The sequence below is a fragment of the Artemia franciscana genome, chromosome 10 (assembly GCF_032884065.1).
Source record: "Artemia franciscana chromosome 10, ASM3288406v1, whole genome shotgun sequence".
Classification (NCBI taxonomy): Eukaryota; Metazoa; Arthropoda; class Branchiopoda; order Anostraca; family Artemiidae; genus Artemia; species Artemia franciscana.
In genome coordinates, this window is record NC_088872.1 from 51,010,573 (window position 1) to 51,029,097 (window position 18,525).

At 34.9% G+C, this 18,525-nt stretch overlaps 1 protein-coding gene and 1 long non-coding RNA gene across 6 annotated transcripts in view; one reads left to right on the top strand and one right to left on the bottom strand.

Moving 5' to 3' along the window:
• The window catches only part of LOC136032337 (carbohydrate sulfotransferase 11-like), a 46,907-nt gene extending 43,028 nt beyond the window's left edge, over positions 1 to 3,879 (bottom strand). For 2 of the 5 annotated variants that reach the window (XM_065712657.1, XM_065712663.1), the window contains exon 1: positions 3,733 to 3,879. The gene's annotated coding sequence lies outside the window, so the exon portion shown is untranslated. The remainder of the gene's footprint in view (positions 1 to 3,732) is intronic. The other 3 variants (XM_065712660.1, XM_065712658.1, XM_065712661.1) reach the window with 2 other exon arrangements.
• LOC136032340 (uncharacterized) overlaps positions 2,956 to 18,525 on the top strand; it is a 513,312-nt gene continuing 497,742 nt past the window's right edge. The window contains exons 1-2 of the long non-coding RNA XR_010618707.1: positions 2,956 to 3,198; positions 7,784 to 7,918. This is a non-coding gene — a long non-coding RNA (uncharacterized LOC136032340). The remainder of the gene's footprint in view (positions 3,199 to 7,783; positions 7,919 to 18,525) is intronic.

Genomic DNA, 18,525 nt, shown 5'->3' on the forward strand with positions numbered 1-18,525 from the left:
GATAATTTATGTTCTTCGACTTCATTATTTATTTGAATTTCCGCTCGTTTTGAGCTGTAGAGCATTAAAAACTGAGGAATCAGTTTTTGTGTGCTACCAGGGAAGTATAGAGGGCAGAGGCGTGACGCCCCCCCCAAAACAAAATTCAATTTTTTTTCAAATTTTAGGTTGTTTCCCCCTTCTCACTCCTTAAGGTTGTACACGTCTTTTGCCCGCCCACATCTTGAATATGCTTGTCCAGTTTGGCACCCTGGCATCTCCCGTAAAGAATCTGACAAAATTGAGTCAATCCAAAAAAGAGCCTTGCGAAAAATTTTCAAAGAAGGCAAGTTGCCTTACTCTCTGCTTCTAAAAAAAAGCTAGTTTGGAAACCCTTGAGCGAAGGAGGTCGTCGTTTTGCCTCCGTTTTTCAAACCCTCGGACGGCAAGTATTTTCCCCAAACGTCACTCACCATCCAGATTACGACAGCCTCGGGCTGTTTCTGAGCCTATCCCAGTTTTGTCTCCCATTCGCTGCGTTACTTCCAGATATGAAAAAAACCTTTGTCCCCTTCATCACAGAAAAAAAATAAATAAAATAGCCAACTAGTTCAGCCCCCTCTTTTTTTCATGTGAGGTGCTTTGGGTCGTTACACTAATTTGCTTGCCCCCGCTGTTTTGGTTTAGTTTCCCTTTTAAGTCATATGTGTTTTCCGTGTGTCTTATGCTTCGTTCTTTTTTTGTGAGTTTTTGGACTTTTTTTTAGTGTCCCTTTTAATTTGTAGATATATATGTTTATTTCTTGACTTTTTTTTGTCCCCTTCCCTTTTTTTCTGACTTATATTTTTTTACTTTTTTTCTGACTTGTATTTTTATACATAATTTGATTATTCATTATTATTAGTGTTTTTTGCTTTGTTTGTTTTATTAGTCGACTCCGAACTCCAAATTCGGCCCCCTGAGGGCTTATGATAGTGATTGTTATGAAATAAATATCTTATCGTGGTAACAAACTATAGTAAGGAGCGACCCGGCTCAATAGTAAACGAAACTCTAAAAAACAATCATCGAAAATCAAATTTTCATGCTGATTTTAAATATATTATTTTCATCAAATTTAGTCTTTGTCATCAAAAGTTACGAGCCTGAGAAAATTTGCCTAATTTTAGAACATAGGGGAAAACACCCCTTAAAAGTCATAGAATCTTAACGAAAATCACACCATTGGATTCAGCGTATCAGGGAACACTACAGCAAAAATGTCAAGCTCCTATCTACAAAAATGTGGAGTTTCACATTTTTTTGCCAGATGACAGATCACGGGTGCGTGTTTATTTGTTGTTTTTTTTTGTTTTTTTTTCCAGGGGTCATCTTATCGACCTAGTGGTCCTAGAATGTTGCAAGAGGGCTCATTCTAACGGAACTGAAAAGTTCTAGTGCCCTTTTTAAGTCACCAAAAAAATTGGAGGGCACCTATCCCCCCTCCCACGTTCATTTTTTCCAAAGTCAACGGATCAAAATTTTGAGATAGCCATTTTGTTCCGCATAGTCAAAAACCATATAAACTATGTCTTTGGGGGTGACTTACCCCCCTCAGTCTCTAGGGGAGAGGCTGCAAGTTTAAAACTTTGACCAGTCTTTCAATACAAAAATGGTTATTGGGAAGCGTACAGACGTTTCTTGGGGAATTTTTTGGTTTGGGGGGGGGTAAGGGGAGGGGGCTATGTGGAGGATCTTTCCTTGGAGGAATATGTCATGGGGGAAGAGAAATTCAATGAAAAGGGCGTGAGATTTTCTAGCATTACTATAAAAAAAAACAATGAAAAAATAAACATGAAAAAGTTTTTTAATTGAAATTAAGGAGTAGCACTAAAACTTAAAACGAACAGAGATTTTAAGTTTTAAGATTTTAAGTTATAAGATTTAAGAGATTTTAAGATTTTATGAGGGGTTCTAAAAATACTTTAGCATAAAGAGCGAGGTATTTAGGAGAAGATAAATACCTCGCTCTTTATGCTGAAGTATTTTTAGTAATTTCAACTATTTATTCTACGGCCTTTCTGATTCAGGGGTTATTCTTAAAGAATTGGGACAAAACTTAAGATTTAGTGTAAAGAGCGAGGCATTAACGAGGGGACAAACCTCCTCATATACATAATAAAAATATAAGAATATAAAAGTTTGTTATGTAAGTTAATTCTTAAGTTACGTATAATTTTTACTAATAAAAATGTTCGTTGAAAATTATAAGTTCTAGTTGCCTTTTTAAGTAACCAAAAAATTGGAGCGCAACTAGGCCTCCTTCCCCACCCCCTTATTTCTCAAAATCGTCTGATCACAACTAAGAGAAAGCCATTTAGCCAAAAAATAATTAGTATGCAAATTTCATTTTAATAATTTATGTGCGGAGAGCAAAAATCAAACATGCATTAATTCAAAAACGTTCAGAATTTAAATAAAAAACTAGTTTTTTTAACTGAAAGTAAAGAGCGACATTAAAACTTAAAACGAACAGAAATTACTCCGTATATGAAATAGGTTGTCCCCTCCGCAATCCCTCGCTCTTTACGCTAAAGTTTGACTCTTTGCCACAATTCTGCTTTTTAAAACAATTAAAAGCTTTAGCGTAAAGAGCAAGGGATTGCGGAGGGGACAACCTATTTCATATACGGAGTAATTTCTGTTCGTTTTACGTTTGGATGTCACTCCTTACTTTCAGTTAAAAAAACTAGTTTTTTTTTAATTTTTAACTATAGGCTTTCGGTTTATGATGCGTAGTTTCAGGTTTTAAAAGATTAAAAAGTTTAAAAGTGTAGAAAAGTCTACTTGTTTTTTTGTCTGTTGTCATTTTTATCTGACCATATATTATTTTGAAGTGTTAATATTAACTTTATGTTCAGTGTATTAAGCTAACACATCAAGCTGTGCTCTCTGTTAGCTAGAGTGGAAATTTTGTTGTAACTCTTGTGTTAATAAACATTCATCTTTACCTTTAAAACGAGTTACTGAGAAACCAAGGTTAATAATATTTTTCTGAAAGACAAAGAGAGGTGTCCAAATTGAAATACGATGCGACTAAACTAAACAACGTGTACTTATCTCTTATAGCGCTTATGTTAAGTTCATCATCCACTAACGCACTGTAGAACCGATTTCTTTGTTAGTTTCTTTCAGCTTAGCGTGAGACAAGACAAGGAGAAGTGACAAAATAGATGAGAAGTATATAATTTGTTCTATATATTTGGACACTAGGGGAGGGGGTTAAGTTAGAAAACAATTCTTACTTCATAATATTCAGAATAATAGAATCTAAAACATCTTGATGCAGACCCGTTATACTTTACCCGTAGACCCCCCCCCCTTCCCTCCTAATGTGTATATATAGCCCAAATGTTTCTTAAGTACTATATTTTCGTCATATTGTGTAGTATTTCATTAGCGTTAATCAGAGAATTAGGTTCTATTTAGATGAAGAGCTTAGCATAGGCGCTATAACAGATAAGTACCCGATTAGTAATTCGAACACTAACAAAACTTAAACCTTTCAAGTAAACTCCTCTGCCAATTTCGTCTAAAACACTGTTTGAACTAATTTAACGAAGACTTTCTTGTGGTTTAGCGCGGTGTTATGTTTTTCAAGTTAGGGTTTCCTCTGAATTATAAAAATACAGGGAGAATCAGGGTCACCTTAAAATACAAAATATCCCCCTCCTTTTCAATAAATATTTACATAATATATTCAGCATAAAATACCTTTACAAATAGTCTTAAACAGGCTTTTCAAGCAGCAAATCCGCTCTTTTCAAGCAGCAAAGCTTACTGCTTTGAATAATAAAGAATGCCAAGAAAATTGCAGCAACACGGATTACCAGCCTGTTTTTGAAAATAATAACAAAATTGCATGTAGCATGATATTGCGAAAATCTCATTAGCAGTGTTGCCGTTAGTGCAAGAAAAAGTGGATTCGTAAATCATTCAAACGGATTGTAAAACTAATAAACCCCGCACACTAATTGAAATAGTGGTTTTGTTGGAGTGAAAAGTGTAATTGTTTGATTTCATGAGATCAATATATGTTTCATTTATCTATTTTTCATATAATTTATGACTATTTCAAGTTCTTTCTTTATTTACCCGCTCCTAGTTCTTATTGATCATTTTTATTGAAACTTTAGACTCGTATGAAAATATTTTGAATTCTGTAAATTTTTTTTTATTACTCATGGTAGTAAATATAATTTTTAATCACGATGGAACTCTCAACCAGGGAAATATATTCCCTACCTTTAAAAATAGCCCTAATACGTCTCTCCTTTTCCCGTACTAACAAGAAACAATCTCATTTCTAAAAGGTTACTATACACTATGTTGGTCAAAACAGAGGAAAAAAGATCATGTGAAAATGCAACGGCAATTGCCGTGGACCTTTTGTGAATTAAATAAAAAAAACTATTTTTTTAGCTGAAAGTAAGGAGCGACATTAAAACTGAAAACGAACAGAAATTACTCCGTATATGAAACGGGTTGTCCCCTCCGCAATCCCTCGCTCTTTACGCTAAAGCTTTTAATTCTTTTAAAAAGTAGAATTGTGGCAAAGAGTCAAACTTTAGCGTAAATAGCGAGGGATTGCGGAGGGGACAACCCATTTCATATACAGAGTAATTTCTGTTCGTTTTAAGTTTTAATGTCCCTCCTTACTTTCAGCTAAAAAAAATCAGTTTTTTTTTATTTAATTTCTGAACGTTTTTGAATTAATGTATGTTTGGTTTCGGCTCTCCGCACATAAATTATTAAAATGAAATTTGTATATTAATTCTTTTTTGGCTAAATGGCTTTCTCTTAGTTTTGATCAGAAGATTTTGAGAAATAAGGGGAGGAGAAGGAGGCCTAGTTGCCCTTCAATTTTCCGGTTACTTAATAAGGCAACTAGAACTTTTAATTTTTAACGAACGTTTTTATTAGTAAAAAATACACGTAACTTAAGAATTAACTTACGTAACAAACTTTCATAACCTTATATTTTTATTATGTATACGAGGGGGTTTGTACCCTCGTTAATACCTCGCTCTTTACGCTAAATCGGAAGTTTTGACCCAATTCTTTAAGAATGACCCCTGAATCAGAAAGGCCGTAGAATAAATAGTTGAAATTACTAAAAATACTTTAGCATAAAGAGCGAGGTATTTATCTCCTCCTAAATACCTCGCTCTTTATGCTAAAGTAGTATTAGAACCCCTCATATGCGTAATAATCTCTGTTCGTTTTAAGTTTCAATGCTACTCCTTCCTTTCAATTGAAAAAAGTTTTCATGTTTATTTTTCATTGTTTTCTTATAGTAATGCTAGAAAATCCTGCGCCCTTTTCATTGAATTTTTCTTCCCCCATGACAGATTCCTCTAGGAAAAGATCCTCCAACATAGCCCCCTCTTCTCAGCCCCACCCCCAAACAAAATAAAATCCCCCTGAAAACGTCTGTACACTTCCGAATAACCATTACAATATGTAAACACTGGTCAAACTTTGTAACTTGCAGCCCCTCCCCCAGGGATTGTGGGGGAGTAAGTCATCCCCAAAGACATAGTTATTATGGTTTTCGACTATTCTAAACAAAATGGCTATCTCGAAATTTTGATCCGTTGACTTCGGTAAAAAATGAGCGTGGAAGGGGGCCTAGATGCCCTCCAATTTTTTTCGTCACTTAAAAAGGATACTAGAACTTTTCATTTCCGTTAGAATGAGCCCTCTTTCGACATTCTAGGACCACTTGGTCGATACGATGTCCCCTGGGAAAAAGAAAAAAAAAAACAAACAAATAAACACGCACCCGTGATTTGTCTTCTGGCAAAAAATACAAAATTCAACATTTTTGTAGATAGGAGCTTTTTGTAGATAGGAACTTCTACTAAAGGGTTTTCTAATACGCTGAATCTGATGGTGTCATTTTCGTTAAGATCCTACGACTTTTAGGGGTTGTTTCTCCCTATTTTCTTAAATAAGGCAAATTTTCTCAGGCTCGTAACTTTTGATGGGTAAGACTAAATTTGATGAAATTTATATATTTAAAATCAGCATTAAAATGCAATTCTTTTGATGTAGCTATTGATATCAAAATTCAATTTTTTAGAGTTTTGGTTAATATTGAGCTGGGTCGCTCCTTACTACAGTTCGTTACCACGACTGTTTGATCAGTAATGATATCACCCGTTTTGATGTCACATCGCAGCTTTTGGATATTTTTTCTTTGTTAGTTCAAATTAAGGAAATAGAAAGCACATCATGGTAGTTGTCAACTTGGAAAACTCATAGCTGGGCGGTTAACGGGAAATCGGAGCGTTGAATACTTCTGCGAAGAGGGTTAAATTTCAGGGTGGCGAAGAACGTCTAAAAGCATCACGATCGTATTAAAAGCAGAATACGATATCTTTGCTATTTTGTACTAGAAGTAGGCCAAAAATGGTCAGGGACTCGTATAAATTAGAAACTGGGTCAGAAGTGTAAAATCTGAACAGCGATCGTAATATTTTATTTTTATTTTTTGTTGTGTAAACAGTTTTTATACTATTCTATTTGAGCTCTTTATATTTTTAGTGATGTAAATGTTTCAGATCAAATGATACGTTATGGATACATTGTGATACATATCATTGATATATTTACTTTGGCTATAGGTTTAGCAGGCTGTGTCTTAGAAAGCTGCAAGTAAGCAGAAAAAGGCAAACGTAAAATGGAATACCTAAAAGGAATTGTCATATTGAATGAGGTGAATTGTTCCAGAGTCTACATTTGTGTATGTAGGAGCTCTTTATATTTTTAGTGATGTAAATGTTTCAGATCAAATGATACGTTATGGATACATTGTGATACATATCATTGATATATTAACTTTGGCTATAGGTTTAGCAGGCTGTGTCTTAGAAAGCTGCAAGTAAGCAGAAAAAGGCAAACGTAAAATGGAATACCTAAAAGGAATTGTCATATTGAATGAGGTGAATTGTTCCAGAGTCTACATTTGTGTATGTAGGAATAAGTTCACTAAAAATACTTGCAGGTAATTACATAGGGGTATGGTTTTGTATGTTATAGAAGAATATTCTGCAGCTATGGGTCTAGCCAGAGATTTTTTATATTGATGCGGGAAGCCTTCAGCCAATTATATGGGAAGGGTGAATTATAGGGTCTGGCCGAAGCTCATGTTTACTTCCAATTTTTAGGAATTTTCTGAAAAAGGGGGACGGGGAGTAACTTTTCTATGGAATGCTTCAGATTCACTTCTTTGCAAGTTGACTGCTCAATGTCTAAAATAATTAAATAGGTGTTCACTAATACTGTGTAGCTGTCTTACACGTCAAAAAAATATGTAAGTAAGCTACTGTAAGAGCCTAATGGAGATACTTGGACCATGTTCTCTGAAAGCAGGACATTTAGGTCCCAAAAGCCACTTTACATTAGCACCCAAACGGAAGTCGAAAACGGGGAAAACCACAGAACATAGCCAAACTCAAAACGAGCAAAAATTAACATGAGTAGGGCTGATAACACCTATGCCTTCTCAAGGCCAGAACAAAATTTGCGCTTTACTGAAAACAAAATATGTTTGAAATGTTTTTACTTTTCTTACTTTCATAAATACAAAATTATCATAAATTTAAGGATGAAATATTAGTATATACCAACTAAACTAACAATGCACGGTCTCATTCTTGGCTTAATGGAGCTCTTTCATTTTCTTTGAAAAGTTTATTTTGTGGTAAAAGTTTTTTAAATTAATTCCCATCAAATAATGCTTAAACATTTTATTTTTCAGTTGTTTTATCACTTTCACAATTCTTCTCTTGAGTGTTTGCCTTAAGTGGCCTGGTGCTGCAGTGAGTGCCAACTTTGCTATAACTGAGGAAGATCCTTATCTTCTTTGTGTCTTTCCTTATCAAAGCTACATTGGGTAATTGTTTACTCTATGGTTGTTTCCTTATTTTATCAATTCTTCTCTTACGTCCCTTAGATATTTGAAAAGCTTTGTTCCCTCATTTGTAAAGTTTTTTAATATTACCGCTAGTAAGCAAGAATAGCTACAGCTTTAGTTCGTTAGTTGCATTATATTTTTAATAGTCAGTTATTGTGTACTGATTTTAAGCGGACGATTGGATTTATTTCAAATTATCTCATAAGTGTTGACTATGGATTGTATATGAATTTGTGTTTTGACGACTTAATATTTTATTATATTTTGACTAATCAGTTATTGTGAACTGATTTTAAGTGGATGATTAGAATTATTTTAAATTATTTCATATGTGTTGACTATAGATTGTATATGTATATTTATGTTTTGACGACTGACCAAATATTCGGCTTGTCCGCTGCCCGTTTTGGAAATAAACCCAATGGAAATTGAATGTCCTTAATGTCGATTTGCCAAATTCTGGACAATTATTAGCGTTTACAGTAAATTTTTAGGGCCATAAACTGATAATATTATTGAAAAGGAGTTTAATTTAGTGATACCTGACTTCATACATGTACCAGAATTTATTTTGGGAGTAAATCATTTAGATCGGGCCATAAATTGGCAAAGTTTGAAAAAGGAGTTTAATTTGGTGATAATTGACTCCAATCGCGTGTGATAGGATTTATTTATGTGGGACAGCATTTGCATCAGGCCTAATTAACATGCTAAAACAACCAATTACCCAAAACGTATGCTAAATTCAGTCACTCTTGAGATTAGAAGAAGGGTGTTATGGAACAGCTCATAAATGAAACAAATTCGCATATTGAAAAATGGTCCGTGTGGCGTCGGTAGCGATCTCCTAATTCTCTGTCATGGGCCGGAAGTACAATGTGTGGTTAGGGACGAATCATCCGGCGTCTCCTCTAGATTCCTTCAGGTATCCAATTGGAGCTGGGTTGACGGTGCCTGAGCTTACAGAGCCACACCAATGACCCTTGTTTCAAACCAAAATGCCAATGAAACAGGGACTTCAACCCCTGTCCTAAGGGACACAGGAATACAAGTCTAGTGCGTTAACCACAGGGTTAATAAATGCCCATATAAGGTGTGTCATTAAATATATATTTTATTTGAGTGTTTCATTCTCTCTTAATATTTCAACTTTACATATATACTTCTACTACTACTACTACTACTAATAATAATAACTCACTGCAGGACCAAGCCGCCTGAGGCCAACATAGCTACGCACGCTCCTCCTCCAACCTAATTTATTTAAAGCTTCTCTCTTTACACCCTACCAGGAAGTTCCCATTTCCTTTAAATCTTTATTTATGACATCCTCCCAGCCCAGACAAGGACGACCTGCTTTCCGTGTAGCCCCAGACGGTTGGCCAAGAAGGACAAGAAAGAACGTGGCCTAGCCATCTCAACCTTTCTTTCATTATAGCCCCAGAAAGCGGGATTGAACCACACTTTTCGTACAACCTACTGTTTGAAATACGGTCAGTCAGCCGGGTACCCAGAACAATCCGTAGGCAATTTCTCTGGAAAACATCTAGTAAATTTCCATCTGCTTTTCGGAGTGCCCATGCTTCAGAGCCATATTTGACCACTGTCATCACTGTAGCTTCCAACATTCTAATCTTGGTTTGTAGACTTGTCTTTCTATTCTTCCAAACTTTTTTTAACTGTGAAAAAAACACCCTGAGCCTTAGCTACTCTACTTTTAACATCTTCACTGCTCCCACCATCTTTACTAAGAATACTACCAAGGTAACTGAAGCTCCCAACCTGATCAATATTTTCGTTACCTAATATGACCTGTCCATCTTCACTTATTCCTAGCCTTAGTGACTTAGTCTTCTTAACATTAACTTTCAAGCCTATTTTAGCACCCTGAACTCGTAAAACCTCTAAAAATTCATTCATTTTGCTCACACGGCAGGTTACGTGGGAGGATCTTTCAATGGAGCAATTTTTCATAAGGGAAGAGAATTTCCATGAAGAGGTCGCAGGATTTCCTAGTATCATTTAAAAAAAGACAGTGAGAATTTTTTCAACTAGAAGTAATGATCAACATTAAAACTTAAAAACGAACATAAAATATTACTTATATAGGGGGTTCGTCTCTTCCACAATACCTTACTCTTTACGCTAGAGTATTTTTAGTAACTCGAACTAGTTATTCTACGGTCTCTGTGATTCAAGGGTCATTCTGAAAGATTTGGGACAAAATTCAAGCTTTCAAACAGTTCGTGGTAACGAACTGCAGTAAGGAGCGACCCGGCTCAATAGAAACCAAAACTCTAAAAAATTGAATTTTGATACCAATAGTTACATGAAAAGAATCGCATTTTAATGCTGATTTTAAATATTGAAGTTTCATCAAGTTTAGTCTTACGCGTCAAAAGTTACGAGCCTGAGAAAATTTGCGTTATTTTAGAAAATAGGGAGAAACACCCCCTAAAAGTCATAGAATCTTAACGAAAATTACACCATCAAATTCAGCGTATCAGAGAACTCTACTGTAGAAGTTTCAAGATCCTATCTACAAAAATGTGGAATTTTGTATTTTTTGCCAGAAGGCAGATCACGGATGCGTGTTTATTTGTTTGTTTGTTTTTTGTTGTTTTTTTCCCAGGGGTGATTGCATCGACCCAGTTGTCCTAGAAAATTACGAGAGGGCTCATTCTAACGGAACTGAAAAGTTTTAGTGCCCTTTTTAAGTGACCAAAAAAATTGGAGGGTACCTAGGCCCCCTCCCACGCTAATTATTTTCCCAAAGTCAACAGATCAAAATTCTGAGATAGCCATTTTATTCAATGTTGTCGAAAAACTTTATAATTATGACTTTGGAGACGACTTACTCCTCCACAATCCCCGTGGGAGGGGCTACAAGCTACAAACTTTGACCAGTGCTTACATATAGCAATGGTTATTGGGAAGTGTACAGGCGTTTTCAGGAGAATTTTTTGGTTGGAGAAAGGGGTTGAGAAGAGGGGGATATACTGATGGAACTTTCCACCGAGGAATTTGTCACGGGGGAAGAAAATTTCCATGAAGGGAGTGTAGGATTTACTAGCATTATTAAAAAAAATAATGACAAAATAAATATGAAATTTTTTTTCAGCTTGAAGTAAGGAGCAGCATTAAAACTTAAAACGAACAGAAATTATTACCCATATGAGGGGCGCACTTCCTCCTAATACCTCTCTCTTTACGCTAAAGTATTTTAAGTAATATCAACTATTCATTCTACGGCTTTTGTGATTCAGGGGTCATTCTTAATGAATAGGGACAAAATTTAAGAATTGGTGTAAAGAGAGAGGTACTGACAAGGGGGCGAACCCCCTCATATGTGTAATAAAAACATGAGAATAAAAAATTCTTTACTTAAGAATTTAAAAGTTACGTATGTCTTTTACTGATAAAAAGGTTCGTAAAAATTAAAAGTTCTAGTTGCCTTTTTTATTAACCAAAAAATTGGAGGGCGACTAGGCTTCCTCCCTGCTCTTTTTTCTCAAAATCATTCGATCAAAATTATGAGAAAGCCATTTAGAAAAAGAAATGCAAATTTCTCTGCGGAGAGCTAAAATCAAAACATGTATTGATTCAAAAACGTTCAGAAATTAAATAAAAAAACAAGTTTTTTCAACTGAAAGTAAGGAACGACATTAAAACTTAAAACGAACAGAAACTACTTTGTATATGAAAGGGGCTGCTTCCTCATCAACGTCCCGCTCTTTACGCTAAAGTTTTTTACTGTTTTAAAAAGAAGAGTTGAGAGAAAGAGTCAAACTTTAGCGTAAAGAGCGGGGCGTTGATGAGGAAGCAACCCCTTTCATATACGAAGAAATTTCTGTTCGTTTTAAGTTTTAATGTCGCTCCTTACTTTCAGTTGAAAAAACTTGTTTTTTTATTTAATAGTGTAAAGAACGAGGTATTGACGAGGGGGCAAACCCCTTCATATACGTAATAAAAATACACACATATATAAGTTTGTTACATAAGTTAACTCGTAAGGTACGTATGTGTGTTACTAACAAAAACGTTTGTAAAAAAATTAAAAAAATCTAGTTGTCTTTTTAAGTAGCCAAAAATTGGGAGGTAACTAGGCCTCCTCTCCCACCTCCCTTTTTTTTAGCGAAACCGTCCGGTCAATTAACATGAAAATTGCTTCTCCAGACTAAACATCCGTATGATATATGGGTAGATTATTGCAAAATACATCGTGTGAAGAATACTTTCCGGCAGAATCTTTCAATCTTTTGAGGATGCCAACTCCACGTGCAACTTTGGTGGAGATGATTTCGCTATGATGCTTCCACGATAGATTAGAATCAATATGGAAGCCGAATTACCGCAGTGATATAACTTGTAAAATAGGCTTTTCATCAAATAGAACTTTACTACTTACATCAACAGAATCACCCACTCTACAGAATGTCAGTAAAAATGTTTCTTTACATTCACACACAGCAGACTTACACTTGTAAACATCTCTAATCTTTTGAGAGTAATATGAGCTTTTGCTATCAAATTATCTGCGGATTTTGGAAATTTTGTTAGCAATAATGTTAGTAATATATGTATCCTTTAGATAAACGCGCATCATGTTCACGTAAACTAAATAAAATAAAGGGCCCAGCACAGATATTTTGCTATTTATAATGTTAGATATTGTCGTATGAGTGTCTACACCAGGAAACTACTTTACCCCATGAAATACAGGGCTATCAAGCATGGACTCTTGATCATAATTATCAAGCTTTTTTCTATTCGACCGATTCTCTCCTCCAAATTTTCAATTTGAAATCTCAGACTACCTTTTAGAGCCTCCTCAATTTTTGCAAACTTTGGATTAAACTCGAGCGTGATTGAATCATAAACCTGGCTGATTATCAGTTCAGTACCTTCCTTGTTCAATGAATTTGGGTCATTGAACTTTTCAGTAACTGAAAGTAAATGAAAGTAAGGAGCAGCATTAAAAGTCGTTTAACCAAAAAAATTGATATGTGAATTTCGCTTTAATTTCATATGTGCGGAGAGTAAAATTCAAAACATGTGTTCATTCAAAAATGTTCAAAAATTAAATATACAGAGTAATTTCTCTTCGTTCATGTTTTAATGTCGCTCCTTGCTTTCAGTAAAAAAACTTGTTTCTTAAAATTTTATGTTTAGAGAAGATGATGAGAAGAACAAAAATTCCTTATACTAGACTTATTTATGCCTTGTATATTACCTTGTCAAACAGTTTCTGGTAAAGAACGACCCAGCTCAATAGTAGCCAAATCTCTCAAAAACATAATTTTGATACCAATGTCTACATCAAAAGAATTTAATTTTAATGTTGATTTTAAATATATAAGTTTCATCATGTTTAGTCTTACCCAACAAAAGTTACGAGCCTGAGAAAATTTCCCTAACTTTAGAAAACAGGGGGAAACATCCCCTAAAAGCCATAGAATTTTAACAAAAATCACATCAACAGATTCAGGGCATCCGAGAACTCTACTTCAGAAGTTTCCAGCTCCTACCCACCAAAATGTGGAATTTTAAGTCAACAAATGTGGGAAAATGTGTCATATATGTAATAAAAATATACAAATACAGAGGTTGGTTACTTGAGCTAACTCGTAAGTTACGCATACCCTTTACTAATAAAAACTTATGCAAAAAAATAAAAGTTCTAGTTGCCTTTTTAACTAAACAAAACATTAGAGGGCAACTAGGCCTCACCCCCCGCTACTTTTTCCTCAAAATAATTTTAGTAGATCATTCATTACGGTCTCCAAATTTGGATATTTCGTGTCGGCTCTATCGGAAAATACTAATAATTATTCAAATCATTTTACTTTCCAAATAATTTATAACGATAGAAAAAAAATCGAAAATAATTCCATAGACAGAGGTTTGAATTATTAGATAATAATTTCATTGACATAGAGAGTTGGATTGAACTCAATTTAAGATAATTAACTGACATCAAATAAATTAAATATCACTTTATCTAAGTGCCATGACCTCTGTCCGCCTGATGTCAGATAAACCTAATGAGCCGGAACTGAAAAGTTCAAGAAGATATGCTTCCACTGTTACATTGAAAAAAAAAAAAAAAAAAAAAAAACAAGAACAATAAACTATGCGTAATGGGTTTACTGTGTTTAAATTTTGTTTGTTTTTATTGATGTCTTTTAGTTTTAATTCTGATGATGAACACTGTTCATCTCAAATTCGTTTCGTTTTAATTATTCATCTACGGACAGCCTAAATAAAAACAGACTAGACAGACAGACAGACTAGACATGTCACACAGACCAGACAGACAGTAAAATTCAAGAAAAAGAACATACTAGTGTAAGGGCTCAATTGACAGTTATTGCAATTCTTAGCAGGAAAAGTGAAGGACTGTCCCTTTGCTTTTGTACATGGAAAGTTTTTTAGAGGTGAGGACTAAGGTAAAGAAATTAATACATGCATCACAAAAATCAACGAATTGGCGGAGAAGTATGCAGAAAATTGAAGTGGATATTCACTTACTGGGATCCAGAGTCTCGATATTCATGTTGCTAAATTTGACGGAGATTTTCTCCTTTCTGTCAGCCAGAAGCAACCTCCAGTCCCGCAAGCTCTTCTTAGCAAAAGAGCAATTTTACAGATGCAGTTTGACCAAGGATTGGAATGTTTCAAACGGTCAATCTTGGCAGCGGGATATCAAGTTTTAACAGACAATTCTAGTTGGTCTAATTTATTAGAGCTAAATAGGAATTGACTAGAAGGAATTCATGGATAATCGGTGTTTTTCTAACCATTACATTCGACTGCTTTTAGAGGAAATGGCCAATCAAAATCAACGATATCTCAAAATGGGAGCAGGAAAACGCCTCCAACTCAGTAAGAATATGTGTATTATATTATAATGAACTAGAGAAATCAATTTGAACAATTCGTGTCCCTTCCAATTTTAATGTAAAATTCTATGCCTACTTACTGCGCGAAGAGTCGGAGGATACCGTCTACGCTCATTTTCAGCCTATCGTAAATCTAAGCTAGGAAAAATTTGCACGACGTGGTTCTATTGCCCGTATTGCATGTCACCATCAAATACTGAGGACAAATTAAAAAACCATATCGAAACTTGCCCTCCTCACGGCTTATAAACAGTGTCTATGCCAAAGGACGAAAAAGAGGTAGTCGAATTTAAAGATTTCTATAATAAAATGCTCTTTCAGTATAGGATTTTCGCAGATTTTGAGTCAATAAACAAAAAAGTTGAGGAACCTATTTGAAAAGCAATTCAAAAACACATGATGTTCAACTGCCAAGACCGACCAACGGGAAGTGGAAAATCCCCGTCAAATTTTGCAACATGAATGTCGAGACTCTGGATCCCAGTAAGTGAATATCTGCTTCAATCTTTAACGGTTGTATATTGCATGAATTACCAGTTGAGCCCCTACGCTATTAAGTTTTTCTTCTTGAATTTGTCTGTCTCTATGTTTGTCTGTTTGCCTGGTCTGTCTTTTCCTTCTGTCTCTCAGTCAGTATTTCTGTATTTCTTGTCTATACGTATGGTCTGTATGACTAGTATGTCAGTCTTGTCTGTCTACCTGCCTAGCGGTCTGCCTTTATCTCTTTCTTTATCTCTCTCTCCCTCCTTCTCTCTTGCTTGTATGTCTGGTCTCTAACTCTTGTCTGTATGTCTTGTCTGTCAGTCTCTCTGTCTGTATGGTCTGCCTGGTCTGACTAGTCTGTTCAGTCTATCTGTCTAGTCTGTCTGGTCTGTACGGTCTACCTGGTTGGTCTAGCCTGTTCAGTCTACCTGTCTAGTCTGTCTGATCTATCCGTGTGGTCTTTATGGTTGGTCTATCTGTTTTTCTGTCTATCTGTCTGGTCTTTTTGTCTGTCTCTCTGGTCTATTCTCTGTCTTTCTGTCTCTCTATCTGTCTGTCCGTCCGTATATCTCCCTGTGTATCCCTCTGTCTGTCTTTCCGGTCTGTCTAGTCCTTCTGGTCTGTTTGTTCTGTCTGTTCTGTCTATATGTCGGGTCTATATATTTGTCTTTCTGTATGGTCTCTCTGTCTGTCTGTTTTTCTTGTCTGTCCGTCTGTCTGGTCTCTCTGTCTTAAATTAGGAATACTCGAATAAGAAATTAAAATTAAGAGTAATATGGGGAAAAAGGGTAGAAAATGGAGGATTATTTATTTTAGGCTTAATTATGCCTCCTATTTATTCATGCCATATTTGAATCTAGGAAAAACCTAGAACTATTCTTAGAAGATTTTTTCTAGCATAGAAAGAATTAAAATTCATAAATTCACAAGCCTATTCTAAATTGCGTAATAACCAACAGGTTCGTACATACCTACCCTTGCGACATTGGAATGTTGCGTCACTAGGACCTGGGAGACAGTTCATTGGACAATAGGGTTAGCGAGGGAGTGGGATTTGAAAAGCTTTTCATCGCCGCATAAATTATTACTACCTATAATACTGCTGGCTTAGCTCTGACTGTTCTTGCAATGATACGATTGACCAGTATTTGAATTTAAAATACCGAATACACCGAAGCATAAAATAATGACATCTGAAATCGGTGGAAAAAACACATATGTCCTGTTACTACCGACTCAACTACTATCAATCACATGACATTAATGTCTAAATAACTATTAACCGCCAAATAGTACAACTATGATAGCCGCAGTATTAATCATCTGACACAGATGGTCGAAAGCTACTAGCTGAAATTCCCCCGAATTGACCAGCATACCAATTTAAAATAACGGATAAATCGAAGTATTAAGTATGAGAAGCGACAATGGTAAAAAAATACCATTCTTCTACTATCATTATTCTACAATCAATCATCTGCAATTTATGATTAAATAAGTTATTAAGTAGCTTTGATCAAGATTGTGACAGCTGAAATGTCAATCACCTTACATAGGTGATGAAATACTGACTAAAAGTTGTCTTTAGGAGAGAAGAAGATAAGCAGAGAACCCATTCACACTGAAACAGCTCTCTTGCGCTATTTTTATATATTTGATTCGAAATTCTTCTTTTCAAGACAAAAATTTCCAGGGTAATATAATTTTGTTAAGCAAATGGACAGTACCGAAAAGGAATATGAGCATCTAACTACCAATATAAGAGTTTATTTACCTAATATAAGTTTATTACCTATAAGTTTATATTATATAGTTTATTACCTATTATAAGTTTACCTATTATAAGCTTATTACCCATTATAAGTTTATTGACACATAAGAGTTTATTACCTAATATAAGAGTTTTTTCAGATGAGTATTATACTTGGTCTTTGTTGATGATATTTTTGATGATGTCCGAAAATCAATGGGACTTTTAGAAGGTGGCAAACATCTTTGTTTTCCAATGGGACTTAAAATTGAAAGCGTTCTATTATTCTTAAGAATATTAACGAAATTAAAAACATCTGAGAGACAAGGGGGAAGGTAAATCCCCCCGGGAGGTTTGAACCTGGAAAATTCCCCCAGTATAAAACTCTCCCTTGAAGCAAAATTGAGCACATTCAAATTATTTTACTTATAATCTATAATGTAGGCAGATCGTTTGGTAAGGAATAGCCTAGAGTATTGGTTTTGAAGTCGCATATATATATAATTCGTCCGTACTTTGAAAGAACAAATAACAATACCATAGTAAGATACAAGCTAAAGGAGTTAATATTAAAATATCAAATTTGTGATGTATGCAGAATAATCAACCTAGAATTAATGTCTATAGACAAAACAGGACAAAACTAAGGAGTAAGAGTCACCGCTTTAATTGGACTTCATTTGGGGCTGATTAGAGGCCTCACTATCCAAAATGCTGGGAAAGGTGAGGATTTTGCAGAAGGGCTGGATGTCTTATCGAATATTTTGGTGACATTAATATTAAAATAACTTCATTTTTTGTTCATTGCAAACTTGGATTGATCTTTTTCTTTGATTAAATAAAAAAAAAGGATTTTTAGATGAAAGTAAGGAGCAACAATAAAACTGAAAACGAACAGAAATTACTTCGTATATGGAAGAGGCTGCTTCCTCATCACCGCCCTGCTGTCTGATTTTAAGTTTGACACTTTCTCTCAAATCTTCTTTTTAAAACAGTAAAAGACCTTAGCGTAAAGAACGGGGAAGCGATGAAGCCTAGTTGCCCTCCTATTTTTGGTTACTTAAAATAGTAACGATAACTTTTATTTTTTTACGAATGTTTTTATTCGTAAAAAATACAAACTAGATAACAAATACAAATACTTACATTACATTAATAATTAGATAGAAAATGCAAATACTTACAAATTAGCTTATGTAACAAACTTTTGTATTCTCGTGTTTTTATTACATATATGAGGGGGTCCACCCCCTCGTCAGTACCTTGCTCTTTACACTAAAGCTTAAATTGTGTCCCAATTCATTAAGAATTACCTCTGAATTACAAAAGCCGTAGAACTAATAGTTGAAATTACTTAAAATTCTTTTGCATGAAGAGCGAGGTATTAGGAGGGGGTTAGCTCCTCATATGAGTAATAATTTTTGTTCGCTTTAAGTTTTGATGCCGCTCGT